We start from the raw sequence: 7893 nt of genomic DNA on the forward strand, positions 1-7893 counted from the left end.
TTTTGCCCATGATAAGTATCAGTTGACATCTATAATTTTCGGCTCCGTTATGCTCAAGACATATGCTTACTGACTTCAAATTTGAAGTTTAAAACAATTCTTGCAAAGATTTGTTTCATGAGACACTATCACAAGTTTATGAGATTTCTAATGACATTCACTCTACTACACTTTGATCTTCACATTGCCCGCGAAAGAACTCCGCAGGTATCCACTCTACGATTTGGTTTGCATTTTGTACGTGAGATAGTTCGATTGATTCATAAGTTGCTTCAAATGGTTTATCAGAGACTTTCATTAGCATGCATTCAACACTTTGTTTTCCAGTTTCTGCAAGAGAAGCTTTCATGCGTATCCACTCCACTTGGCCTCTGATCTGGTCATGGGATGTTTCGATTGGTTCGGAAGAGGTTTCGAGTGGTTCATAAGGTGCTTCAGATGGTTCATGATGCGTTTCAATTGGCATCTCGTCTACAGTTTCGTTTCTGCTTGGTTGAGGTCGTCCTTGGCGATGGACATCCTGGACACCTCTGCCACGGTGCTCTCGTCGACGGTGTGGTTTGCGCCATTGTAGTGGGGATGGAAGTCTCTCCCATTGCTGAGTCGAGATGTAGCGCTCCGTAAGAATGATGTCCTCGTGACTTCTGAGTCTGCTGAGTGAGACGAAGTGGGTACAGGAGAGGAAGAGGGGCGTGACAGAGTAGGAGGAAGAAGAGGGACGAGGCAAAGGAATAAGAGCAGAAGGAAGAGGTGGTGTAAGAGAGGAGCAAGAAAAGGAGAGGAATATAAGAGAAGGGAAAAGGGGTCGGAAAGAAAGCCCTAAGGACCAGGTAATAATAGGCGGACTCTGATAAATGAATAAACATTGAAGATAATTATGGTTGGCAGATCATATCACCACGGACAAAGCAAACAGAAATTCTGAAGCACATTAATGGCACGCTTCTTTCTGAATAATTTGGTTAGCCAGCATCCTTGATTACAGAGTACAGTATGCAACGATACAAAAAAGCCAGACACGTGGTATATATGTAATATATATGTAATATATGAGACTTGCCTGTATCTTGGAATACTTTGTTTTGATAATACAGCTGTCAGTTCATACCTACCTGAGTATGTCCTTGGAGACCATATACACACACCCTTGCCTCTCAGAAAACGACGAAGATGAGATCGGAACTTGGTGGTGGTGAAGGTGTACAGGAAGGGGTTTAGTGCTGAATTGATGGGTAGCAAAACCACCACCACGTACGCGTATAGGTCAGCTGGTGGGGCGAGAAACGGTGGATTAAGGGAAGGGTAGCTGATTTAAATAATTTGTTGGTAACATGTCTCATTTGCAAATATTTGATCTACACATCCACTACCACTGCTAAAGCCATCTTGTTCATCACTCAGGAATTTTTTACTATTCCTTACTTTATGATAATTCTTCCATATACATTTTCTACAGCACTCACGAATCTTATGCCACGAGTTTTTTGCACTCAGTTCGTTCAACTTTAATCTTGTTTGGGTACAGTCACAGTGTTCTTCCAGTCTACTGGTACAGCTTCTCTCATCCATGCCTTCTTATATATCTCAAACAAACACTTCATTCAACTCTCTCCACTACATTTGACCATCTGTGCATTCATCACTCCCTGCTAGATCATCCAATCCTACGTTGCCCCATGAGGAGCGTAGGAGCCCCAGGAGCCTGGGGCTAGGCAAGTTGGTCCTGACATTTAAGATGAGAGTGACCAGCCTCACTCATCCCTGAGTGGCATTACGTGAGCAACACACCCCAACCACCCCTTGGATATAAACCTTCACTGGCTCAATCCGATTGGAGTGCCGTAATTACCCACTAAACCACCAGGCGCCATAATATATATATATATATATATAAAATGTGTGTGTGTATGTGTGTGTGTGTGTGTGTGTGTGTGTGTGTGTGTGTGTGTGTGTGTGAATTGTGTTACAAGAGGTAACAACATGTATGTTGGAGAGAAGGTTGTCGCTAGTAATGAATGGTGAAGGAGGAAGTATCTCACATATGATTTATGCAGATGCTGCTACTCTCAAGTAGTGGACAAGAGCTAGGTAGACTGGTGCAAAGTTTTGTAGATGTCTGTGAGCGCCGTGCCTTGTTGATAAATGTACCCTCGATAAAAAATAGTATCTGCACCTTGGGGTCGGATGGGATTTGAAATGCTTCGTCTCTGGTTCAATCGGTAATGATGGCATGCCTGTTTAATTCACAAAAATGATTAAATTGCCATGTAGTACAATGCTACTATGACGGACCCAGCTATATATATGTAAAATGTATGATAACAGCATAAATGAAGGATACAAAGCGACATAATCGTGTCATTTCTCGTGAATCATTGGCTGTGTATCATAATGGCTCGCACTGAAAGGGTGCCGATACTTTTTTTTATCGAGGGGTACATAAGAGTAGAGTGATGGTTGTTGAGAAGATGGTAATTACCAGCCTGATGCTATGGTGATTACAGAAATACCGTACTTGAATTCGTGTGAAGCCTTAAGTACCTGAGTACAGTGACAGAAATGACAGGCAAATGTGCCAAAGAAGTAGAAAGTAAAATGGTACAGGGAAGGAAGCTGCTAGTGCTGTGAAGGCCTTAGTAAGAAGCGGAGGTCTGAGTGTGGCGACTACAGGAGGCATTCATGAAGTAGTTTTAATGCCCACTCTAACATACAGATGTGACTGTGGTGTGGCATGAAAGTGAAATCAAGAGTTAGAGCAGTGATGGTGCAACTGTTGAGGAAGTGTGTGGAGAGTGGGGAGTGGAAAGGGTAAGGAATTATGTGATCCATGAAAGATGCAGATTATGCAGAGTATGGAAGTCTGTGGACTCCAGACTTTAAGAGAATGTACTCTGATGGTATGGGCATGTGGAGGGAATGGGTGTGAATAGAGCGGTGAGAAGGGTATATCTGTGAGAATTTGAAGATGTGAGGAGACATCATGGGTGTAGAAGAAGGTGAATAGATATTGCAAATGAGGGTTTGAGAAAAAGAGACAGGAGCTAACGAGACCAGGGAACTGACAAGCGATCCAACTGCTGGGATGATTTTGTAAAGAGTGATGGCCAGGGTTCGGAAACCTTTTTTAACATGACAGCCGTTTACCTGATTCTCTTAGACAAGTGAATGTAAAGCTACATGTGGAATGTTTTTGGATCTATCAGGTGCAGTCTTTATTCTGGGGTCTTAGCCCATCACGTCCCGAGCTATTTCGCACCTCCGACACCCCCCAGTCCCGAGGTATTTTCGATTTTTTTTTTTTTTTTGGCTAGAATCTCCGCTTTTGGTGAGAAACATCGAAATTTCATAGAGAAATCGCTCACCTGAGGTTTAAAATACTCGATCCAGATAGCAGTACCTCCTTACCTTACTGGGTTTTCTAACAGGCTGGCACCAAAGAAAACGAGTTCTATGGGAGGGTAACTATTTCACACCACTCATAAACAGTATTTATTTATTTACTTGGTAAGAATTTATATGCAGTATGAGAGTATATTGGTTTTCAAACAGTAATATAGGCATTATAAGCATTGTTTCACTCACTAACTCATCACCATACCTGACCTTTTTTTGCCACATTACCTGATCATCATTTCTGACTGTTTCTTCTGATGCTATGTAAACTTTGTCCTCCACATTGTCATCGATTGGGGAATCACTCTGGCCCTGAATGTCTTTATTGGCCAGGTCACTGATAACAGGTGAATTGCCGAGACAGTGGCGTTTAGGGGGTGGGGGGAGGTTATGCGTGTAAGGCATTGTCCCTGCTTGGCATCTTGAAGAGGAACAGAGGAAGGTGTCCCGTGTATACGTATGAAAAATCACGCGTGGAAATTGAAAATTGTGCAAATTATGAACCTTGCAATTGTGCGACATACCAGTACATCAACAGGACTGGCAAATGCAAAATGTTGCAACGTACCCATACGTCGATGGGACCCCTCGGGTTAAATGGTAAGTGAATGGGAGTGTGGCTAATGCAACTGGGCAAACTATGACGAATATCTCTTTGTATAATTTTATTTCTGGCACTCTGAACCCTACCTCATCCCACCTTAGGGTGGGAAAAGAGGTCTAGATGATGATAATATGAAGTAAATATATTAGACTATATACGATAACAGAGCAGTAAAGGCAGAGGGTGTTGTGTGATATTTTTGTAGGTATGAATTTTTTTACATGAATTTCGCAAGATTAGAACGCAGCTCGAATGGATGAGGGAGGAGGGAGGAGCGATGGATCGAAAGATGCGTCATTTCTATGTTTCACTCAGTCAAAACGATGAAAATTACTTTTTTATGGTTTGAAATTCTTAGAATTTTTTATTGCAGGAACATAAGACAATTGGATGGACAAAGAAGTGTGAATCAGAGAAATGGTTTCAATTAAGGGATGAATGACTGAGACGTTTAACTCTTAAGAAGATGATGCCTTTGGTCTTTCTTCTTACTCTCAAAGAGATGTTATTAATTAGGAAGGAATACTCGCACTGAAGGTACTAATGAAAGCCTTTTCTAACAGCTCCAAGTCAAAAACTCTCCACCAAACTGAGAAAGATTATTTTTCTTCTTGTGGAAGTAACAGAATATAAAAGACGTGCTCCAGCAGAAGAAGTTAAAGGACAACTCATAGGTCATGGGGCGTATGGTTAATGTTGGTCTGCTTTTCTGGTGTACAATATGTCGAACTGTAGAAAAAAGGGAACTGCATTAGCTGACTGGTTGAGGATATAAAGAAGGATAAAAGGAGGGGTCGGATTCGCCAGGCTTGCATAATTACAGTGCTTGTAGACTGTAGGTGTGAAATTTAATGAACTTGTCAACGGTGATAGGGATTAAAGAATATATGTATATAATACTATACCGGGAGTGAAATATACTTATAAATGGCTGGATCAAGGTGAGAACTGTGATTAAATTATACGATATGAACTGAAATATTAAAAAAGGTAATGATAAAAATAATTTAAATTACAACCACAGCTGTAGGGGACGTGTTGGTGAAAGCATCTTAGTTGAAATGGAAAAACGTGGTTGTTTTTGCACGGTCTGTGAGGTGGATCAAATTTATCAAATTTCATTCCTTACGAGTAATAATCTGTCTGAAAGGATGTGATAATGCAATGGAGGACGTAACTGTAAATAAAACTGAGAACGTATATGAATATAATTTATGCTGTAAATAACAATGTATGTGAGGGTATAAATGAGGGTAAGTGAGGTTGTAACTAAAGACGTAACAGAGGACCAAGCGAAGGATCAGAGTCGTCATGGAGCAACTTACGCTTAATATCGATCTCCGCAAGTGCCATGATGCGTACTATGATGATGGGGGTCCAGCAGAGGCAGTCGGTGAAGACAATGAAGAAGAAGCGCATGGTAAACTCTTGGTCCCCCAGAGAGAGTGGTGTGTTGGCTCTGGTACGACGGATGCTGCAGAACATCCCCATATACGACATAAGGATTACCACCACACTGACAGAAAGAGAAATGGAGGTGTTACAGAGAGTGGTGTGTTGGCTCTGGTACAACCGATGTTGCAGAAAATCCCCGTATACAACTTAAGGCTCAGAACCACGTTGAGAGAGAGAGAAATGAAGGTGTTACAGAGAATGGTGTGCTGGCTCTGGTACGAAGGATGCTGCAGAACATCCCCATATACAACATAAGGATTACCACCACACTGACAGAAAGAGAAATGGAGGTGTTACAGAGAGTGGTGTGTTGGCTCTGGTACAACCGATGTTGCAGAAAATCCCCGTATACAACTTAAGGCTCAGAACCACGTTGAGAGAGAGAGAAATGAAGGTGTTACAGAGAATGGTGTGCTGGCTCTGGTACGAAGGATGCTGCAGAACATCCCCATATACAACATAAGGATTACCACCACACTGACAGGAAAATGAGACCTGGTGCTAAAAGTGCAAGTTGCAAGTGATGGCTGCAACTGTTCACACAGGAACACTAAGGGATCTGTGAGTGACACTGGAGAAATCGTTCAACCTCGTCTTTAGCGATGATTTCTGCATATTACTCCTTGGTATTCTCTTGTAGGTTACTTGTGCAAACTATGGCGATATTAAAATGACAAGGATAATATACAAGACACTTTTAAGGCATAAGCGCTTCGTTTCCTGCATTAATAAAGGCTCGAACATGCTTGCATGCGTTTACCTTACTCGCCTAATGGCAGATCTCCACGGTGCTCGATCTCTAACAGCCTCTCCATTTGGTATCTTATCCCAGAGGTCACACTGAGTGATCTTATCCCAAGTCTTTTGAAGTCTGCCTCTCACAGCTGTACTTGGAACATTCATACATTTCACCCTTTACATTCAGTTGTCTATCCATCCTCACCACATGCCCAAACCATCTCAATTACTCTTTCTTATCACAACAGTAATATATTCAGGTCCCAACCTTCCTTCATTCGCAGTCCTACCCACCCTCTGGCCTGTCATTTAAGGACATATTACATATCCATGAAAATAATGTTTCCTATCTGTGCACGTCTGAATCAACGAATATCCTCTTCCTTCACTGTCCAAGTCTTACTATGGTACAGTATTTCACCCCAAACACATATTGCATAGCTTACAAGAACCCCTTAGCACAGCGTGAGAGCCCTCTTAATGTCACGAGGGGCAACAACTCCCTGAACTTCTTTCAACCATTCCTTACCCTTGTTACAGATGTAATTCCAGCATCACCTCCAGCACATATCATGCCTTCCATTTAAGAAAACTTCCTAAAGCACACAAGAGAATCTGTACCAAGAGTCATTCTTTCCTACCTCTCTGTTTCAGTATGGTGTCCTTCCCAATAAACACACACAAAATCAGCATTGTTTTGCAGCCTACCTCTAAAGCCACTACACATCTTATGCACCCACTTGTCACAAACACTGCACAAAACGGAGTTACTTCCCACACACTTGTGACAGACTGTGCATGGTCATAGTCATGCTGGTATGAGAGTACCGTCAATTGCACAAGATGTCATCACTTTTGTTTTATCAGCTTTTGCCATCAAACCCTCTCACCCCATTCCTTCACTCTATATCCGAAAATCTTCCTTCCCCTACCTTCTCATTCTCTGTGATCAACACCACGTAATCAACATACAACGCGTCCCATGGAGTCCAGTTCTGAGGTCATCTGAGAGAGTTTCAAGCATCATGATAAACAATAAGGCTTAAAACTTAAACCCTATGCACATCTTCGTTAATGGAAAATTTATCACTCAACCCTCCATTCATTCTCAGCTGGGTGCAAGCAAGCCCGAACATTGATATAACCACTCTAACAAACCACTTTTTAATCAAGAGCTTTCGCATTGCCCACTTCACCACCTCGCAAGGTACACTGTCAAAAGCTTTCTCCATGTCAAGAAGAACGAGGTACAGTTCTCTCTTCCTTCCTATATATTTTTCCTGAAGCTGTCAGACAATGAATATTGCGAAATAATCGCCACGAAAAACACAAAAGGTGCTTTGAAGCCTACAATCCACTTCATTATCTTTCATTCTTCTAACCCACACACACACAATATATATATATATATACCTAAGCTGCTTCCCCCAAGGAAAGGGAGGTAGCCGAGACAGGACGACACACTCCTCATTTACTCATCCATTCAAACACATTCATTCGCATCTTAGCCCCAAAGGGGAGAACGGACAGATCCTCACCACACCACACCGCACAAGGGTCAACTGCGCAATGCAATCAGTGACATCCGCAGCAGGGCCCGACAGCAGAACTGGTTTACCCATACCACATCATAACAGACCCATCCCTTACCCACACCTGACCTGACTAGCTGATCAGACCAAATGCGGGAGAATATCCCCTCA

General features: G+C 42.3%; 1 pseudogene; it reads right to left on the bottom strand.

Annotated features, from left to right (window-relative positions):
* Positions 1-471: 471 nt before the first annotated feature.
* Positions 472-7893, bottom strand: part of LOC145418325 (relaxin receptor 2-like) — a 305418-nt pseudogene continuing 297996 nt past the window's right edge.

The sequence above is a fragment of the Coenobita brevimanus genome, chromosome 113 (genome assembly GCF_032717465.1).
Source record: "Coenobita brevimanus isolate Jiangsu-jjx chromosome 113, ASM3271746v2, whole genome shotgun sequence".
Lineage (NCBI taxonomy): Eukaryota > Metazoa > Arthropoda > Malacostraca > Decapoda > Coenobitidae > Coenobita > Coenobita brevimanus.